This window comes from Rhinatrema bivittatum, chromosome 6, assembly GCF_901001135.1.
Source record: "Rhinatrema bivittatum chromosome 6, aRhiBiv1.1, whole genome shotgun sequence".
NCBI classification, from domain to species: Eukaryota; Metazoa; Chordata; class Amphibia; order Gymnophiona; family Rhinatrematidae; genus Rhinatrema; species Rhinatrema bivittatum.
Genome location: NC_042620.1, coordinates 164,386,673 through 164,408,116, shown reverse-complemented (window position 1 = coordinate 164,408,116; position 21,444 = coordinate 164,386,673). Strand labels below are relative to the sequence as shown.

Genomic DNA, 21,444 nt, shown 5'->3' with positions numbered 1-21,444 from the left:
TAAGGCCTTTGTCATGGATCTGCATAGACAACGTATAAATAAATTGAGCATCTTTGGTATGGGCCCTAAAGTGAGTGACTGGGTTAGAAACTGGCTAAATGGGAGGTGACAATGGGTGGTGGTAAATGGAATTTACTCTGAGGAGGGAGGTGTTACTAGTAGTGTGCCTCAGAGAGCGGTCCTTGGACTTGTTATTTTCAACATTTTCATGAGCAGCATAGCAGAAGGATTGTCATAAAAGGCTTCTCTTTTTGCCAATGATACTAAATCTGCAACAAGGTAGACAGCCAGGAAGGTTTGGAAATCGTAAGGAGGAATCTATTGAAGATCGTAAGGAGGAATCTATTGAAGATCGAGGAATGGTCTAGAGTCTAGAAGCTAAGATTTAATTTTAAAAAAATGTAGAGCATTGCATTTAAGCTGTAAAATCCCAAGGGAGAGGTACAGTATTGGAAATGAAATTCTTCTAAGTATAAAAGAAGTGTGGGATCTGCAGGTGATTGTATCTGATGATCTTAAGGTTCCCAAACAGGTGAATAAAGCAATAGCAAAAGCCAGAAAGATTCTTGGCTGCATAGGGAGAGATTTAGTCACAGTAAAAGGGAGGTGATATTGCCCCTGTATAGGTCCCTGGTGAGACCTAATTTGGAATAATGTGTTCAGTTTTGGAGACCATACCTTCTAGAGGATATAAACTGGTTGGAATATATCCAGAAGGTGGCTACTAAAGTGGTCTTCATTCTAAAGCATAAGGAGATAGACTTAAATATATAAACATGTATACCCTAGAGGAAAGGGGAGATATAATAGAGATATTTAAATATCTGAAAGGTTTCATGCACAGAAGGTGAGCCTTTTTCAATGTAAAAAATGCTCTAAAATGAGGGGTCATGGGATGAGGGTGAAAGAGGGTAGACTCAGAAGTAATCTTAGGTAATATTTCTTTACAGAGAGGGTAGTAGTTGCATGGATCCACCTCCCAATGGATTTTGTGGAGACAAAAATGGTATAAGAATGGGATAAATAAAGGGGATCTCTGAAGCAGTGATGGAAATTGTAAAGCTAAATTAGTTGAGTGGATGGGCAGACTACGTAGGCCATATGGTCTTCTTTCCGCCATCATGTTTCTGTGTTTCTAAATATCTCTTTAATTACCCACCTGTTCCCCCAAGGAGACAAGTTATTCTCTCTGTTCTCCAGAACAATTTAGTAAGTGTCACACAGAGAATTTGCCCAGTACATTTTTACTCATATTAGACATTTCATTAAGGATGTTGCTTATTAAAAAATGGCTTTTTCAATGCTGTTGGACTGAGATCTATAGTTATCAGTAAGGCCTCAATTCATCCAGTGTCAGAATTTAGAAAGATTTCCAAAGAAACATATTTGCTGACTTCACCAAATAAAAGTAATCACACCCTATATTTCAAAAAGCAGTTGTCAGGCACTGTGTGTTTGCAATAAATAAACAAACACACTATTTGCATTCTTTTAATAGGGATTTTGCACCACCATATACACCAGCCTCCCGAGGTCTGAGAATATGTTCCCCCATCATCTGGAAAGCTGCCTCCTGAGCTGCAAGAGCCTGGGCCTCTGGGTTTAGAGCTGCAGTTCCAGCTACAGAGCCAGCCTCTGCAGCCATGGAGTGCTGGCCAGATTTAAGGGGGGGGGGGGGGCTGCCCAGTGAGATGTTCACCTCCCTCTACCAGCAATGGCTGGCCATAATGAGGTCCTGCATCCTAAGGTCCCCGGTGAAAAAGAGATGGAGGTCCTACAGGGGTGGGGATGGGAAGAGTAGGCTGCTGATGCGGCAGCCTGGGTTTGCCAGCAGGGGGAGGGTCTGGCTGCTGTTCCGCTACAGGGTTTGTTGGTGGTGGCTGCTGGCCACTTTCAGTTGGCACAGCATCTGCTCCAGCAGGAGATGCCAGGTCCAGAACATCATCCTCCTCCTGCTGCTGCTGCTGCTCCTCCTCCTCATTGGAACTGGTGGTGTCTGTGACAGAGAAAAGTATATGTGGCAAGCTGACAACTAGTGTGCACTGGGGTTTGATGTGTGCAGCATTCAAACTGTAAGAGTGCATTCCATTTATGAGAGGGGTGGAAGCAATGGGATGTGATTCTCGCTGTTAGACACTCATCTGCTATAAGGAATTACATGGCCATGTATAGGTTTCCTCTGAAACTTTGGCTTCTTTCAGCTTCCCTTTACAGCATATTTCCTAGCTAGTGATAATGGGTCTGAGGTTCCCCCAGTGGCTGGGTGGTATGTGTTGGAATGTGCCTTGATGCTGCCACAGGACAAAAACTCCTTGTTGCAAGGGTAGCATAGAGATTCCCTGATAAGTGTATTTTGAATAGGTTCTAACACCTTTCTTATTTCTATAGTTGGCCTGTAACTGCAGTTAAAGCAGTGCTTCATGATATGTCAGGCTATGACCCATTTGTTACACTGTGTCTACCATACTACTGGATGGACAACTATGGCCTCTAGAAGGAAGAAGCTTTATGTGCACGCAGAATATTTCCAGCTATTGGCCAAGACAGGGTATTTTGAATGACAGTGCAATAATGAGGTCTGTGCAGTGGCATAGCCAGAAATGAATTTTTTTTGGGGGGTCCAAGGTTAACATGGGTGGGCAGTTGACATACAGATCTAGGCCCTACTAGTTGTACCTTTATTAATAAATATTAATGCCTTAGAGTGCACCTGTAAATAGATTTCTCGTAGTGTTATCATGAATGATGCTTTAAAATATTTTAATTCTATTTCAAGCACTTACCAGCATTAAAAGTACCTTATTAATTGTATTCATTTATTTTATATTTATAGCAGTTTCTAAATACACATCATGTAAAAAGTAAACAAAGAACACTTAACAGAAAGATCAGATCCATTCATGTAATAAAACAAATATCAATGTATTCTTTTATGAATCCTCTTTCCAAAAATGCAGAGAATATCAAAACTACAATAAAACTGCAATAATCATAATACTCATCATAAGAACTTAAGATTTTCAACAGGAGCAGAACAGGACTAGGACATGCAAAAATAGATATATATTCAGTGTCAACAAAATAAACTCCCTCCAATGCCAAACATTTTGTAAAGTAAGACAAATCCCTACAAAAAGAAAGCCACCTAGAACCTTGCCATTCTGTGCCATAACAGCAGTAACTCTCAGGACTCAAACAGCAGCAACCTTATCTACAAAACGGCATCAAAGGCAAACATTACACTAAGCCCTAGAATACTAATACACAACCTAGTGGGCAAACAGAATAAGCAGAACTACTACAAATCCCTAGAGAGAAACTGCACCTTAGTCAAAGTACTGTACCTCTGTTACACATGTGCCATACAGACAGACACTTACCTAATACAAAATAGGGGACTACAAATTAGAAACAAACATGCAGACAAAACCGAAATGAAAAACCTGAGAAACCAGACTCTGTGACCACTGGAATACTGAAGAAATGGCAAAATGCAAATATATAAGAAATGCATTCCCAAAGATGGCATATTTCAATCAATGAAAGTCAAAATATATATTTTTACCTTTGTTGAGTGATCTTATTTCCTAATCAGTTGGTCCCAGTGTCTATGTTCCCCTTGTCTGTCTTTTCCTACTTCCTGTTTCAGTATCTCTTTTATTATTTCTGTTTCTTCTCTCTCCTCATCTTCTTTCCTTCCTCCTTCATACATGTACACAGAAGCTCTCTCACATACATGCTTTCTCTCACACAGGCTCCCATTCTTGCATGTTTTCTCTCTCACATACACAGAAGATTCCACTCCCACACACTCTCACTCAGGCTCCCACTCTCATATGCTCTCTCTCACTTACAGGTTCCCACTCCCCCCCTCCCCCACACACACACACAGGTTCTTGCTCTCACATGCTGTCTTTCACACACAGGCTTCCATTCCCCCTCACAGCACACATTCTGATCTCACATTCTGTCTCACATACAGGTTCACATTCCCACACAAACACACAGGCTCTTGCATGTTCTCTCTCACATCTCACATGCAGGCTCACACAAACATAGGGTCTCACACTCACAAGCAGACTGCCACTTGGGCATTTGGGAGTGAGACCCTGTGTGTGTGAGGAAGCACATATGCTTCCTCACACACACAGGGTCTCACTCCCAAATGCTCTCTCTTTCAAGTATACATGTTCTTGCTCTCTCTTACATACAGGCTTTCACACTCACATGCTCTATCTCCCTCACACACACACAAACACACACACACATACAGCTTCTCCACATCCACATGTTATCTCTCATCCACACATACCCCCCCCCCCCCCCCCGGGGAGGATCTCATTCACACCTCCCCCTCAGGAAACCTCCCATTTATAATCCCACTCCACTACAAACATCCATTCACACACACACACGTAGGCTCCCATTCACACAAACACCCCTCCCAAGGCAGGTTCCCATTCACACCTCCCCCTCCAGGCAGCCTCCCATTCATACCTACAATCCACACTATGGCAGGCTCTCATTCATACATGAGGAGTGGAGGAGTAACCTAGTGGTTAGAGCAGTGGGCTATGAACCAGGAGACCAGGGTTCGAGTCCTGCTGTCACTCCTTGTGACCTTGGGCAAGTCACTTTACCCTCCATTGCCTCATGTACAAACTTAGGGCTGGATTTTCCATTCTTGCAGAGAATCGTGAATCCAGCGGTAAGGGGGGTGGGCTTGCGAAAGCCGGCAGCAATCGCACCACCGTGGTGTTATCGCTGCCGGCTTTTGCACCCAATAGTGCCACCGTGAAAGGTGGCGCTACTGGCGACAATAACGTAACTTACCTTATCACCGCCAGCGAAGATACCGCCGCGTCTGCCTCCTCGCCACTCCAACTCCGGCCCCGGTAAGCTATCGCATGTGAAAAGGGACTTTTCGCGTGTGATAGGCTTAGAAAATGATCCCATTAGATTGTAAGCCCTCTGGGGATAGGGAAATCCCTACAGTACCTGAATGTAATCCACTTTGAAGCACTGAAAAGAAAAAGTGCGAAAATCAGAATATAAATCTAAATAAATAAACAAAATATACAAATATACACACATGCACCTAGCCAGGCTTCCATTCAAACACATATATCACAGGCAGGTTTCCATTCACACAAACATATACCCATGGAGTCTCCCTATCGGGAGTAGAAGGGGAAGCCTGTTCTGCTGCTCCTCCTTGTGTGTTGGCCTCTAAACTATACAATATTCTTGCAGCTAGCACTTCCTCTATGCTGATCTCGTGCATCGTGAGATCAGCATACAACACACGCTAGCTGCAAGAATTTTGAATTCCGTAGTGCTGGCATATCTGGTGAAATAGGTGAACTGGATATCTCCCGGTGGTATTCTCTTCTTTGCTGCCAGTGGGATGGGGTCCACTGCAGCCTCTTGGACCTCTTCTTTCTTTGACTGCCAGTGGGACAGGATCCACTGGTGACCTCCCAGGCTTTTTTTTTCATACTGGACGCCTCTCGGGCCATCTCCTCTCTTCAGTTGCTGGTAGGAAAAAGGTCCACCAGCAGCCTCCTGGGCTGCCTCCCCTCTTCGGCTGCTGCTCCTCTGGCTGTGCATGTTTGACAGTGCCGGATCTGCTCAAGGGCCCACCCAGGCCCAGCCATGGCTACGCCACTGGGTCTGTGATGTGCATTCATTTAAAATAAAACTACAAAACATGAAAATAAGGCTAATTTGTTTCATTCAGGGGGCCTGAAATGAATCTTAATTGTTCATTTTGTTTTAAACTACCGATTTGGGCCTAGGTCTAGGCCTGAAGCAGGGGCTTCGCCTAGGATATAGGACCAGGCCCAAAGCAGGGGCTGAGGCCTGTGCCCAAGCATGATGCTGGTGCCTCAGCCTAGGCCCGAAGCTGAGGCCTCACCTTGGGCATAGGCCCAGGCCCAAAGCAGGGACCTTAGCCTAGGCCCAAGCACAACCCCAAAAATTAAAAAAAAAAAAATTACCTTCTCTGTTGGGTATCCAACGAAGGCCGAATCTCGATGCTGAGGCCTAGGCCCAGAACCAGGCCCAAAGCCGAGATCCAACTCAGAGGCCGGGTCCATAAGGCAGGCAAAGAGAGAATTTGAAATGAATTTGGCCCTAGAGGCAAAAATCCATAATAAAAACTTTTTAAAATATACCCGAAGCAAGAAACCTGTGAGAGAGTCGGTTGGACTGTGAGATGACCAAGAGGTTAAAGGGGCTCTTAGGGAAGTTAAGGCCTTTGCAGAAAGACTAAATTAATTCTTTGCTTCTGTGTTTACTAAAGAGGATGTTGGGGAGATACCAGTTCCAGAGATGGTTTTCAAGTGTGATGATTCAGATGAACTGAACCAAATCACTATGAACCTGGAAGATGTAGTAGACCAGATTGACAAGCTAATGTGTAGCAAATCAACTGGACTGGATGGTATGCACCCCAGGGTTCTGAAGGAACTAAAAAATGAAATTTCAATCAATTAGTTATAATTTGTAACCTATCATTAAAATCATCTGAAGATTGGAGGGTGACCAATGTAACCCCAATATTTAAAAAGGGCTCCAGGGGCGATCCAGGAAACTATAGACCAGTGAGCCTGACTTCAGTGCCGGGCAAAATAGTGGAAACTATTCTAAAGATCAAAATCACAGAGCATATAGAAAGACATGGTTTAATGAAACAGCATGAATTTACACAAGGCAAGACTTGCCTCACAAATCTGCTTCATTTTTTTAAAGAGTTAATAAACATGTGGATAAAAGTTAACCGGTAGATATAGGGGTAGATTTTCAAAAAGCGCGAATAGGCCTACTTTTGCTTGCGCATCAGACTCAAGCAAAAGTATGCCTGATTTTAGTAGATACGCGCGGAGCCGCGCGTATCCACTAAAATCCCTGGATCGGCGCGCGCAAGGCTATTGATTTTGTATAGCCAGCGCGCGCCGAGCCGCGCTGCCTACCCCGTTCCCTCCAAGGTCGCTCCGAAATCGGAGCGGCCTCGGAGGGAACTTTCCTTTGCCCTCCCCTCACCTTCCCCTCCCTTCCCCTACCTAACCCACCCGCCCGGCCCTGTCTAAACCCCCCCCCTTACCTTTGTCGGGGGATTTACGCCTCCCGGAGGGAGACGTAAATCCCCGCGCGCCAGCGGGCCTCCTGCGTGCCGGGCCGCGACCTGGGGGCGGGTACGGAGGGCGCGGCCACGCCCCCGGACCGCCCCGGGCCGTAGCCACGCCCCCATACCCGCCCCCAAAACGCTGCCGACACGCCCCCGAAACGCTGCGACGACCGGGCCCGCCCCCCGACACGCCCCCGACACGCCCCCCTCCGAAAACCCCGGGACTTACGCGAGTCCCGGGGCTCTGCGCGCGCCGGTAGGCCTATGTAAAATAGGCTTCCCGGCGCGCAGGGCCCTGCTCGCGTAAATCCGCCCGGTTTTGGGCGGATTTACGCGAGCAGGGCTCTGAAAATCCGCCCCGTAGTGTATATGGATTTTCAGAAGGCATTTTACAAAGTCCCTCATGAGAGGCTTCTAAGGAAACTAAAAAGTCATTGGATAGGAGGTGGTGTCCTTTCGTGGATTACAAACTGGTTGAAAGACAGGAAACAGAGTGTAGGATTAAATGGTCAATTTTCTCAGTGGAAAAGAGAAAACAGTGGCGTGCCCCAGAGATCTGTACATAAACCGCTGCTTTTCAAATTATTTATAAATGATATGGAAATGAATATGACGAGTGAGGTAATCAAATTTGGAGATGATACAAAATTCTTCAGAATAGTTAAAGCACAAACGGAATGTGATAAATTGCAGGAAGACCTTGTGAGACTGGAAGATTGGGCATCCAAATGGTAGATAAAATTTAATGTGGACAAGTGCAAGATGATGCATATAGTGAAACATAATCCATGCTGTAGTTACATGATGTTAGGTTCCATATTAGAAGCTACCACCCAGGAAAAAGATCGAGGCATTATAGTGGATAATACATTGAAATTGTCAGTTCAGTGTGCTGTAGCAGTCAAAAAAGGAAAAAGAATGTTAGGAATTATTAGGAAGGGAATGGTGAATAAAACAGAAAATGTCAGAATGCCTCTGTATCTCTCCATGGTGAGACCGCACCTTGAGTACTGTGTACAATTCTGGTTGCCGCATCTCAAAAAAGATATAGTTGCAATGGAGAAGGTAGGGAAGAGTGATCAAAATGTTATAGGGGATGGAACAGCTCCCCTATGAGGAAAGGCTAAAAAGATTAGGGCTGTTCAGTTTGGAGAAGAGGCGGCTGAGGAGGGATATGATAGAGATCTTTAAAATCATGAAAGGTCAAGAACGGGTAAATGTGAATCAGTTATTTACTCTTTTGGATAATAGAAGGACTAGGGTGCACTCCATGAAGTTAGTAAGTAGCACATTTAAAACTAATCGGAGAAAAATATTTTCCACTCAATGCTCTGGAATTTGTTGCCAGAGGATGTGGTTAGTGCAGTTTGTGTAGCTGTGTTTAAAAAAGGTTTGGATAAGTTCATGGAGGAGAAGTCCATTAACTGCTGTTATTCAAGTTGCTTTAGAGAATAGCCACTGCTATTACTAGCATCAGTAGCATGGGATCTATTTAGTGTTTGGGTACTTGCCAGGTACTTGTAGCTTGGATTGGCCACTGTTGGAAACAGGATGCTGGGCTTGATGGACATTTGGTCTGATCCAGTATGGCAATTTCTTATGTTCTTATGTTCTCCTGAAAACAAATTGAAAACAAAAACAATTGGTTTTCTCCTACACATCCCTAGTAAATTAGATAGAGTATGTTGACATCTCCCTGATGGGCATGTCAGAAACCTACGTCTGCCTCCTCCTGCCTGGTACTCAGCTGCTGCAACCAGCATCCCTCTAGGTGACGCAGCTAGAATACTTTCCTTTGAAAACATACAAGCATCTTTCCCTTAAAAAATGTCCTTGGTAAAAAGTACTCACAGAGTTAAATGCCTGATTTTCTTCAGGTACTAGGGATCTGCATACAGAAACACATTGGGGTAGATTTTCAAAGGGTTACGCGCATAACTCCTGAAAACCTGCCCCTGTGCGCGCTGAGCCTATTTTGCATAGGCTCGGCGGTGCGCGCAAGCCCCGGGACGCGTATATGTCCCGGGGCTTTCAAAAATGGGCGGGCCGGGGGCAGGGCCAGGGGCGTGGTGGCGATCCAGGGGCGGGGCTGGAGCCATGCCGGAGGTTTGTGCGCCGGCAGCCGCCTGGCGCTCGCAAGTTACGCCTGCCTTAGGCAGGCGTAACTTTTGAAACAAAGGTGGGGGAGATTTAGTTAGGGCTGGTGGGTGGGTTAGATAGGGGAAGGGAAGGGAGGGGAAGGTGGGGGGGGGCCGAAAACAAAGTTCCCTCCAAGGCCGCTCGGGTAGATTTCGGCGCGGCCTTGGACGAAACGGGGAAAGCCATTGGGGCTCCCCTCAGGCTCAGCGTGCGCAAGGTGCACATGTGTGCACCCCCTTGTGCGTGCCGAACCTGGATTTTATAACATGCGCGCGGCAGTATGCGCATGTTATAAAATCGGGTGTACATTGGTGCGCGCCAGATAGCATGCACAAATGTACCCCGCGTGCTTAATATTTAAAATCAGCCCCATTATGTTTCATTCATTCGTTTTGCCGCTTTATTTTTGGCAGTTTTTTAAAATTCAATTTATTCCTTTTGAACGGTAACAAATGAACATCACTAATGGATATTTTTTTTCCCTTGAAAATATTGCATGTAGATTCTGAAAATGTAGTCTATGCACATTATTTCCCTTCCTCAACCTAAATATGCCCCCGGAACTGCCTTTTTACCCAGCTAAAAATATATGTGTTACTGATTCCCTTGCGTACTTTTGATTTTGGGTAAAGGCTGGGCATTTTTCAGACAACCAAGTTATCTGAGAAAATGGTTTTGAAAATTGCCCTCAGTAATAATATTTATAGTTAAAGGAAGTCACAAAGAAAGATATACTGGAGCTAAGGACGTGTTGCATGTATGTACAAAGAACTAAAATACATTGTCAGTCCAATTTCACACATCGGCTTTTCCTCGCTTCTCTGTGAACAGCACTAAGTATCAATAGGAACCATTTATTTCACAAACAACTTTTCTTTGTTTTGAACAACTGAACTGCTTCATTCTCCATTCCAGCCTTACTAGGATAGCATGCATTCACATTTCAGAAAAGCAAAATATACTGTATAGCAAACTACTCAAAGAAGAAGAGGAGCAAAGAGTGACTATGTGAACAGGATTCCACAGCCAACTTTAGGCTTATATCTGATTGAGGAAGATTCTAAGCTAATGTGGCACAGGTGCCATTAAATGTGCACTGGTTCTATATTTTGATGGGACTAGATATTTAAATAGAATTATGCTTTACAGTGTTTTAAAGTTTAAAAGAGCAAAAATGGTTGTGGAAAGAGCAAGCCTGGGCAAAGGATGATAGTGGGAGGACACTTTGGGGTAGCTCTTCCTCTAATGGGATGTTCAGAGTACTTTTTTTTATAAAGATTAAGCGTCCAATATTCAGAATTTAACATTTATTTAGTTAACCGGTTAAATCTTGTTAACTTAAATAGGATATTCAGCAGCACATCTATGCTGATGGATATTTGTGTATAGGGGGCCATCCATAAATGATGTCATGCCTCCGGGGGGAGGGTGTTACTACTTTTGTGATGACGAGGTACAGGGGATTGATCATATCGTGATGTGACAAAGTCAAAATTATAAGATTACTTTGCTATCATGGCAGCAGTGGCGTAGTGAGGGTCTCCGGTGCCTGCTCCCCCTCACCAATTTTGGAGGGCCCCTAACTACATTCCATTGAATTCTATATGACCTGTACTATCCTTCAGTCTAGTCAGTATTGAATGATAGGATATGTAAGATATGTCATCAATATTTTGCTTCTCTGGTGATGCTGCAAAGCCACTCAGCAATGCACAAACATCAGGCAGTTTCAACCAAAATTATTAGACCACTGAGAGTGGCTGGGGGGTCTGCAGGGGTATACTGAACAGCTAAGGGAGACAAAAGGGAGTGAATCAGGGAGACAAAAGGGAGTAAATCAGGTGACTCACTATTGCTTCCTTTCTGCTGGCCATGGGGCAAGGTAAGCTGCATTGCAGTTACCCTGCACTCTTACCGTAACAGGTGGCCCGGCCGGTTCACTTTCCCCTTGGTTAGCTCCTCTCCTGTTCAGGGATTCCCCCACTCGGCCTCCATCAGAGATTTCCTTGCAGCCCCCCCTCATGTGTTTGTCGTCCTGAGATTTCCTCGATTCCCCCCCCCCCCCCCCCCCCATGGGCACGTATATTTACGAGCAGCTTAGATGGCAGCATCTGTCACCGCCGTAGCGACCCTTGCATCGGCTCCTGTTTTCACAGGCTGAACCTCAGCTCTCAGCTCCGCAACCCTCACTACAAAGAATCTGTGGCTGTCACTGGTGACCCAGTTCTTTGGAGCTTAGACAACAGGAGCTCATGCCTAGCAATGCAGCTGTTTCTCTCAATCCATACCCTCAGCTTATTTGGCATTGTTGGCATCTGAGTGGGTAGAATTGCTTCCTGACCAGGTCACACCAACCCCCTCCCCCCCAACGCCTTTTCAGCATGGGAAAGATGGCGGGCATTCCCTGCCCTCCTCAACTCATCGGGAGTGGTGTAGGTGAGGCTCTGGGATGTATTCCTTCTCTGTAGGGGTCACCAATGCTGCGTTTGGCACAAAGCAATGTATATGACATTCCATTAAACAGAATTAATAGGGTCACTATCGCCTCCAGTAGGTAGTTTGTCAATTGAAAATTAGGTGGAAACCTAGATTCTGACTTGATTTCTAGGGCAGGGAAGAGCGGAATTGCTTGCCCTTAGTTTACTCTATGTGCTTCCTACATTTTGTATTGTCAGACAGTCTCTGTTTGGCACAACGGTAACATTTTAAAGCTAAAAGGCTGCAATTTGAAAGTGAGTGAATGTTGCTTTATATCATTTCAGATCTGCAGTTAACTTAAGAAATTGCCATGCTGGGTCAGACCAAGAGTCCATTGAGCCCAGCATCCTGTTTCCAACAGAGGCCAAACTAGGCCACAAGAACCTGGCAATTACCCAAACACCAAGAAGATCCCATGCTACTGATACAATTAATAGCAGTGGCTATTCCCTAAGTAAACTTGATTAATAGCCATTAATGGACTTCTCCTCCAAGAACTTAACCAAACCTTTTTTGAACCCAGCTAAACTAACTGCACTAACCACATCCTCTGGCAACAAATTCCAGAGCCTAATTGTGCATTGAGTGAAAAAGAATTTTCTCCAATTAGTCTTAAATGTGCTGCTTGCTAACTTCATGGAATTCCCCCTAGTCCTTCTATTATACGAAAGTGTAAATAACCGATTCACATCTACTCATTCAAGACCTCTCATGATCTTAAAGACCTCTATCATATCCCCCCTCAGCCGTCTCATCTCCAAGCTGAACAGGCCTAACCTCTTCAGCCTTTCCTAATAGGGGAGCTGTTCCATCCCCTTTATCATTTAGGTTGCCCTTCTCTGTACCTTCTCCATCGCAACTATATCTTTTTTGAGATATGGCGACCAGAATTGTACACAGTATTCAAGGTGCGGTCTCACCATGGAGCGATACAGAGTTTAGGGGTCTTGAGTTTAGGGGTCTTGACTTAAGATCACATTGCCATGGAAGGGTGATGATTTAGAGAAAGCTGGGTGCATATTGATGTAGCTCTATTGACCTGCTGTAGAATCACAACTAGTGTAATATTTTATTTCAAGCTTAAGAAACAGTGGATATATAGATTTCAAGTGGTGCAGCAGCAATAGAAGTGTGTTTGCGTGCATCTGCAAGCAGTTCCATATATAGATGTATAGTATCTGCTAATGTGTTGTATGAAAGGAAAGAAGGCTAGCACTCCCCTTGATAAGGGTGGAAGAGGTCCTCATGACCTTTACAATACGCATATGGTTAAGGCATTCCACTTACTTCGTGGCATCTAACCAAGTTTTGACACAGATGTTGTTGTTCATATGCATTTGGCATTACAGGGTACAGTTTAGCATTCTTTTCCCTGGGTTAGAGTAGGAGGAGCGAGACGTTTGACCCACATGGCCCCATCCACATGGAGAGCCTGCATTCACAACTACAACAAAGCAAAGGCATGTCTCGCTGCCAACCACTGGACGGGTCACCAGATTATAGAGGACATTTTGATTACCTACAGGGATTGCCCAGGGACATGGTTTGTTTATGCCTAGCTGCCCTGGCTTTCAAAAAGTGCGGGCTGCATGGATTAGTATTTGTAAGGGGGAAGTGACATTCTACTCCCAGAATATCGTTGTTGGCTGTGGAAAATGAACATGCCTAGGAATACAAATCAGTTCCCTCCTAAGTCAGTGCCATATTAGGTGTTGGTGTACAGCAGATGGAAACTTATGCTAGAACATTACTTAGCCATGAATGGGAAATGCTGCAGAACTTTCTCTGAGGTGAGGGGGAGCTGAGATAGCTGTAGAAAGTTGACTGATATGTAATTTAATATTTTCAAGTGAAGAAAAAATCATGCACTTAGGAAAATCGTATCTTCCCTACCCTTCTTGTTTGCAACTACAAATTCAATGTTTGGTTATCATTGGCGTGATGTGGTTTACGCAAGATAGAGCACTTCAGAATATATTTAATGCTGTCTGCGTTAAATTGCAGGATCAAAGTGCTCGTATGGACATGTTGTATGGTTGTATGTCTGTTCGTGTTTCAAATTTCCTTGAAACTGGCCGGCTGGGCAGTACCTCACCAGGGTTATGGTAGGTGGGCCAGGGAGCCCCCCTCCCCCCACCTCGACATCTATGACCTTCATTTATTTATTTATTTGTTTATTTGAAAATTTTTATATACCGACATTAGTAGAGGGACATCACATCGGTTTACATAAAACTGTAAATTTAGCAAACAGGCTTTATATCAAACTCTGAACTGAATAATGAACAGCTTAAAATGTAATGAACAACTTAAATAGGCTAAAGAAAGGGGCAGGAGGGATGATAGGAAGAACATTGGTAGTAAAGAACTAATTATACTATACTATAACAACATTGGTAGAAATCAACTGATTGTACTATAATAACAGCAAGAAAATGCGATAAAACAGGAGGATGGGAATAAGAACAGAGGGAAGAGAATATGAACAGGGGAATAATCTCTAGTAGTAATTGTTATTGATGGATAAAGAGGCTTTATGGCTTTAGCGTGTCTTGCCCTATTTGCAATAGGTGAGCTCGAGACGATGCTCTTACGGGTTGCATTTGCGCTGCAATAGTAGCGAGTTTACAGTGCCATAGCGTAATGCATCACAGCTATGTGGCTTAATGTAGGATCACCTTATACCTAATATTAACACTCTAGCCTAAGACCAAACAAAGGACCCAGCCCTACGCACAAAAGGGGTTGGTTTGTTTTGCCTCACCACAATAGATCCCCATTCAGCAGTTACCAGTTTTCGGCAGTTCTCAAGAGAACCATCATGGAAGAAGGGTTTCATAACAAATGTAGTGGCGCTCACTCCTTCTGCATTGGAGCCTATCCCTTGGTCTCCCACATGCTGTTATACAACAGATGGGTCGATGATGCCGGGTGCTTACGCATAATATATTAGACATGATGTCGGATTGCATTGTTGGGAGCATGCTAACTTTTAAGTGCTCCTTCCTTCTCATTGCTGTCGTTCGATGTCTTTCATCATGGATAGTTGGCCTCTCACCCAGCACGTACACCTGGAAAATGACCAAGTGTGGGAAATTTGGGCTGGACTATCAAATGCCTCATTCAAGGAGGTATGCAATGTCAGAACCTCTGGCCCTTAATGCAGTTGGGAAGAGTGAGTCCAACAGCAGGTCAATTAGTGAAGACATGGTCTAAGGCCCTACCCTAGACCGGTCAGCATCTATATTAGCCAGGTATACTCAAGCGCGTCACGAGCCAGCGGTTGGTGTTATGTCAAGGAAACTTGGTGCGCCAGGCCACTGGACTGCAGACAGAGGTTGTTCAACCCAGAACTTCACAGCTATCTTCCCACTTTAGTCTGTATGCAGCAATGCAATGGTGGTCCAGTCAGGGAACAAGCAGTCTTCCGGGAGCCTGAGCATCGGAGTTGCGATGGAGTATGAACATTGTGGTGTAAGTGAGACATGTTCCTGGAATGTATGGTGAGAATACGGAATGCTCACTACACAAGTGGAGCTGAGCATTGGAGAGATATCCAGTTGGTACCTAGTTGTCTGTGATCTTATCTGAACTGGAGGGCTTGCTACATTGCAATACTGGGTTCCAAAGGGCATGCATAGTACATGCTAAATGGCAGAAATACGTTCACACCTGCCACTCGAAGCAGGAAACAGAGTGTTCTGCCCAGGGCAGCAACGGGTGAGTGCGAGCTATGTTTTTTTTTTTTCACAGGTTGCTTCGCAAGCTATGATCATCCTGGTGGTCTCCGTGCTTGCAGTCCTCATGTCAGTGAGTTACTCAGCCTTTGAGGGACGCATTATAGCTGTGTGGCTTGAGGTGAGGAGGGCGTCAGCATCTCGAATGGTAGGCAGGCACAGGAGGGTTCTGCTGCATGGTGTACCACCTAGGACCCATCGGGTGCAGCTTGTCATTAGTCCTCGGCCCATGGGTCATGGGCACTACTGTCAGGCCTGGGAATTGGGCCTTGACTGATAAATGGCCGGACACGTCTGTGAGGGACTCTGGAGGGTCATGCTGCGTGATGGACTCCCCAGGACCCCTATGGTAAAGGCAGTCACATGGGGACTTGCAGGTAATGATACCCTGATCAGTGGGGCATGCAGCCTTGGTGCCACCTCTTGGCACTTGGGCCATGAATATAAGAACATAAGAACATGCTACACTGTGTCAGACCAAGGGTCCATCAAGCCCAGCATCCTGTCTCCAACAGAGGCCAATCCAGGCCATAAGAACCCGGTAAGCACCCAAAAACTAAGTCCATCCCATGTTACTGTTACCGTCAGGCCGGGGTTTGGGGCCTTGTCGTAAAAACAGCTGGACACATCTGTGAGGGGCTCTGGAGGGTCTGCGGACTCTCCAGTACCCCTCTGGTAACATGGGGACTTGCAGGTGACGGTACCCTGATCGGGGGGCATGCAGCTTTGGGCCACCCCTCAGCGCTTGGGCCATTGGGCACTAAGGTCAGGTCCAGGGATTGGGCCTTGATGGATAAATGGCTGGTCAAATCTGTGTGGGGCTTCAGACGGTCCTGCTTCATGGCAGACTGCTCAGGATCCCTCCGTGGTGGCCGGAAGGGGGGCCACCACTCGGCTTTTGGACCACGAGCAGACTGGATCAAGGAAGCATGCATTGGCACCAGCTCGGGCCCATGCTGCAGCCGGGAAGAGCGAGCCTGACACCGCCTGGCTTGATCATAATACACTTTGGGGGCAACGACTTAGGTAAGGGTGTCAGCATCACTCTGATGGCACAATCAGGAAAGACTTGAGCCACCTCGCTTCATCATCTTTTGAGACATAAATGGGTAGAAGGACATTATGCATATTTATATGCTTCGGATGGAGTACACTTGTCGAACTTGGGAAACAACCTGTTCCTCCAAGCTATTCAGAGACTATTCACGGGTCTGATGCATGAGCCGTAGCTGTTTGTTTGAGGGGAGCCTTTCACGTGTGAGGAAGGGTACTTCTATGCCCCTGCATGCTGGGCCCCTGTGGCTGTGGTGACGAAGTCTGGGAAATCATTTGTAAATACAGAAGGCATTAAAAGGAAACTGGGATGTGCTGCTATGTACAAGAGAGGCCTAGGGGCCACTGCTCATTTGCCATGAATGACCAAAGTCGGGCCCCGGGTTTGGGGGCCTCGACTGATCAAGAGCTGAATATGTGGGGAGGGGTTCCAGCGAAGCTTGTTTGTGGCAGCCTGGCCGTGATCCCATCCTGTGTCTGGCAGTCTCCAAGCCTGTCCGGGGGCTCACAGAGAGCGAGAGCTGTGGTTCCGCTTGAGCGGAAAATCAGCATTATCAGCACCTGCCCATTAGCAATGTATAGACATATTGACCGAACTTGGGCGCCTAGATTAGACTCCCCTGTTAGGGACTCTAATAAACAGCTTTGGCCATTTCATCCAATTATGTGTCCTGTTATTTCTTTATTTGTAATCAGTGGAGTCCAGCTAGGCTGGGTGGGGGGCAAGACAGAACCAAAGGGGTCTGGGCTGCCTGCTTCTGGCAAATCACTTTTTGTCGCCATGGCAGGATGAATAGTTCTTGCAACAAAACAGTTCAGCGTCTTAATTATTTGATTTTGCAACATTAAACAGCTTTAATTATAATACAAATTGACTGCAGTACATGATGAATGCCAGAACTATGCACAGTACTAATGCTATTTTGCTTGAGTAAAACATGGACTGATAATTGTTTGCAGCTTAATATAAGGGGGGGTTCTAAGTTTGTGATGTTATAATTGAATGGGGTTTTGGAGATTTGTGACAAAGTGTAACTAGTGGGAGGTGGGTGTTGATTTCATACCAAAATAGTGTAACATCATTTAAGGATGACCCCTAAGTCTCTATTTAGCTGGATAAGTTATATTTGGTTACGTTAGACATGCTCTGTAGCAATCAATTGGCAGCAGGAATTGCCAGCAGGAAGAAGATGGGAGTAAGTACTCGCACCCAAAGTTTAAAGCAGCAGTCAGACTAGGTTAGAGGTGGTGGCTAAGGGTTGGAAAGTCATTGTTTTGGAGGGTCACTTCCCACCTCATGGCGACAACCCTGGTGGATATACTGGAGAAATATAGGTAACCATAGCATTCACATAAAAACATTTAGACAGAGAAGACTGATTATTACTACGTGTGACCCCTACCACTATCTAGTAGAATCCAGAAGAAAGGCACTAGGGGTGTGCATTCGTTTTCAACGCATATGTAAAACGCAACGTAATTTCTTTTTTTTTTAACTTAAAAAAGTGATGAGGCGAAAACGATCGGATTTCCAACTTATTCAACATAGCTATGTTGAATACATTGGAAATCGCGATTGTTGATCCTAAATAAAAATTTAAACCCCTCACCCTCCTTAACCCCCCCCCCCCCAAGACTTACCAAAACTCCCTGGTGGTCCAGTGGAGAGTCAGGACGCCATTTCTATATTCCTTTGCGAGGAGCACGTGACGTCGGCGTCACGTCGGAGTGACGCGGACGTCACGTGATTCCCCGCGCGTTCGCTCCGGGACCCTCGTTGGACACAACCGGAACTTTTGGCCAGCTTGGGGGGGTCAGGAGGCCCCCCCAAGCTGGCCAACGTCACGTGATTCCCCGCGCGTTCGCTCCGGGACACAACCGGACACAACCGGAACTTTTGGCCAGCTTGGGGGGGCCTCCTGACCCCCCCAAGCTGGCCAAAAGTTCCGGTTGTGTCCAATGAGGGTCCCGGAGCGAATGCGCGGGGAATCACGTGACGTCCGCGTCACTCCGACGTGACGCCGACGTCACATGCTCCTCGCAAAGGAATATAGAAATGGCGTCCTGACTCTCCACTGGACCACCAGGGAGTTTTGGTAAGTCTTGGGGGGGGATTAAGGAGGGTGAGGGGTTTAAATTTTTATTTAGGGAATTGGTGCACGTATGGACATAGACTCAACTTATGGAATTCTACATATGTCCATATTGACCGAAATTGACCCCCCCTTTCGACTTATGGACTTATGAACATAAACGTTTTGTCTGCACATCCCTAAAAGGCACTATGCCCGCCCACCACCACCAGTGCCCTTCAGGAGATACTGCAACACCGCAAAAGGTGAGAGCGGCCTGCTGGGTCGTGGCAACCGCAGCAGCTGGCACCGAAGATACAGCATAAACAGTGTGCTGAGGGCACCCCTTCCTCTTGATGGAACTAGGAAGGGGCACAGGGGGAAGCCAGCACCAAGAGGACAGTCCATCCCTCGGCCCACCTATCGACTGAAGCCTGAGCACCACCATCAGCACCAGTGTCCCTCAGGAGCGGCTGCCACGCCACGAAAGGTGAGAGCAGCCTGCCAGATCACGGTGACCAGCACAGGGGGACAGTACAAAGAGCACACTGAGGGCACCCCTCCTCCCTGACAGAACGAGAAAGGGGCACAGGGGGAAGCCAGTGCCAAGAGGACAGTCCCTACTTTGGCTCGCTCACCACCACCAGCACCGGTGTCCCTCAGGAGTGGCTGCAGTGCCGTGAAAGGTGAGAGTGGCCTACTGGGTAGCAGCGACCATGTGGCAGCTGGCACCGAGGGGACAGTGCAAAAAGCACACTAAAGGTGACCCTTCCACCTGATGGAATGAGGAAGGGGTACATGGGGAAAGCTGGCGCCAAGAGGAGGGTCCCTCACCCGGTCTGCTCACCGACTGAAGCCCGCCCACTACCACCCACACTGGCATCCTCTCAGGGGTGGCTGCAATGCCTGAAGTGCTTCTGCTGGCAGACATGTGTGCACGAAGGAGCACAACAAAGGAGCTTGTCTCTTTGTGTGCCCCTTTGTGCATGCCTGAAGTGACACCTGAAATAAATAAATTTGGAACACAACCCTCACCAATCTGATCATGTAATGGAGCCAGCACATATCACTGAAATCATTTCAGGTCGAGAAGGCCATGAAGATTTTCAGAGCCACAAAACTCAAAAAAAGAAAGAGTGAAAACCTGATCTATCCCAAGATAAATAACAATTCTCCTGTAATCTCCTCCTGCCTAATATACTCTCTCTATTTTCACTAAATGTTCAATCACTGTCAAAGAAAATCCCACTGATAAATGATCTGCTAGAAGAACTAAATCTCGCTATCTTCTGCATTACCAAAACATGGCTGAAAGACAATGATAATGTTCCCTTAAATCGAATTGATAACCCCAACTATGATATCTTTCACTTTCCCAGACACAAACATAAAGGTGGGGATCTATTAATAATCTGTAAAAAAGAACTCAAACTTAAACCCTCTGAAGTTGAAATTAACCCTCCCCATGAAGTGGCAATACTAAAATCAACACACATTGGTTTGGTCTATTGTCACCTAGAACACTCCAAAAAGACTGCTCACCACTAATCAAAATTTTCACTAAAGTGTTTCCTGCCCCCGAGTCAACCCTAATCACTGGGGACTTTAGCCTGCATGTAGACAGCATACCTAAATCCACAACCTGTGAAATCTTTCTAGATACTATGGAGGCAATGGGTTTGTCACAGTTTGTAAAACACCCCACTCATAAAGCAGGACACATCCTTGACTTAATTTTCGCCAATCAGAATAACTGCATAATCAACTCCTCATATAACATATTACTTTGATCACCAACTAATAAAAGCATAAATAACCCTCCTCAACACACAGCAAACAATCTCAAATATTAATCAAACTTTCACCTACAGAAAAAAGATAGAACCAAAATTACTTGAAAAAACAATTAAAAATAAAATAACTGATTTTGATCACGATAATGCCTCCTCAACTTTTGATGCCTGGAATAAAATCATCAATGAAGTAGATGATACCCTAAGCCCAATCCCGAAAAAAAAAGGTTCCAGAATGAAGATAATACAGCTAAAGAAAAGAAACTTTAGTATAGTGAATAATTAAGACACACTAAAAAAGACCCTGAGAAAATCTGAAAAGCAATGGAGGAATCCCTAGAAAAATACAAATCGCTATTAACAAAATCTGTGAGCAAATAAATAAAGCAAAAAAAGACTACTATGCAAAATAGATTCATGGTGTAATATTTAATTCCAAATTACTCTTTGAAACTGTTAAAAACATAATCAAGGACCCATCTGTTGCGCACCCCGTCTGCGTCCGGCCCACGCACGGACCTGCTCACCTCTCTGGTTCCACGGCAGGTCCCGGCTCAGCCTCCCTAGCGGCAGCTGCGAGCTCTTCCAGGCCTCGGCGTTCCGCAACAGCGGTTTCCGGGCCTTCCACTGCGCAGCAGGCTTCACGTCGGAGTTCGGCACCTTCCATGGCATTGGCCACGCCCCTACGCGTGCGCTCGCGGACCGCCCAGCCTCTTGTAAGGCCAGGGGCAGGTCTTAGCTCTGCGGCGCGCCATGCTTGATTGCCTGATATAAGGAAGTCCCTGCCTGCACTTCCTTGCCTTGGCAATCGGGTTAGTCTTGTGCTAGATTGTCACTGCATTTGAGCCTTGTTCCAGTCTTGTTCCAGTTTCCTTCCAGGATCCTTCTTTCCAGCCTTGTTCCTGCATCCTTCCATTCCAGTGTCCTCTTGTTCCTGTGTTTGCCAACAATGAATCCTATATCTTGGTACTAATTGATTTCACAGCAGCCTGCGACACAGTTGACCATTCCCTACTAAGTCATCAACTGAGAAACATAGAAAT

General features: G+C 45.8%; 1 protein-coding gene and 1 non-coding gene across 2 annotated transcripts in view; both read left to right on the top strand.

Moving 5' to 3' along the window:
* The window catches only part of VWC2L (von Willebrand factor C domain containing 2 like), a 490,745-nt gene that overhangs the window by 92,071 nt on the left and 377,230 nt on the right, over positions 1 to 21,444 (top strand). The gene's annotated exons all lie outside the window — the stretch shown is intronic.
* On the top strand, positions 12,933 to 13,059 carry LOC115094771. The gene has a single exon (XR_003857624.1). It is a non-coding gene; the product is annotated as a U6atac minor spliceosomal RNA (small nuclear RNA).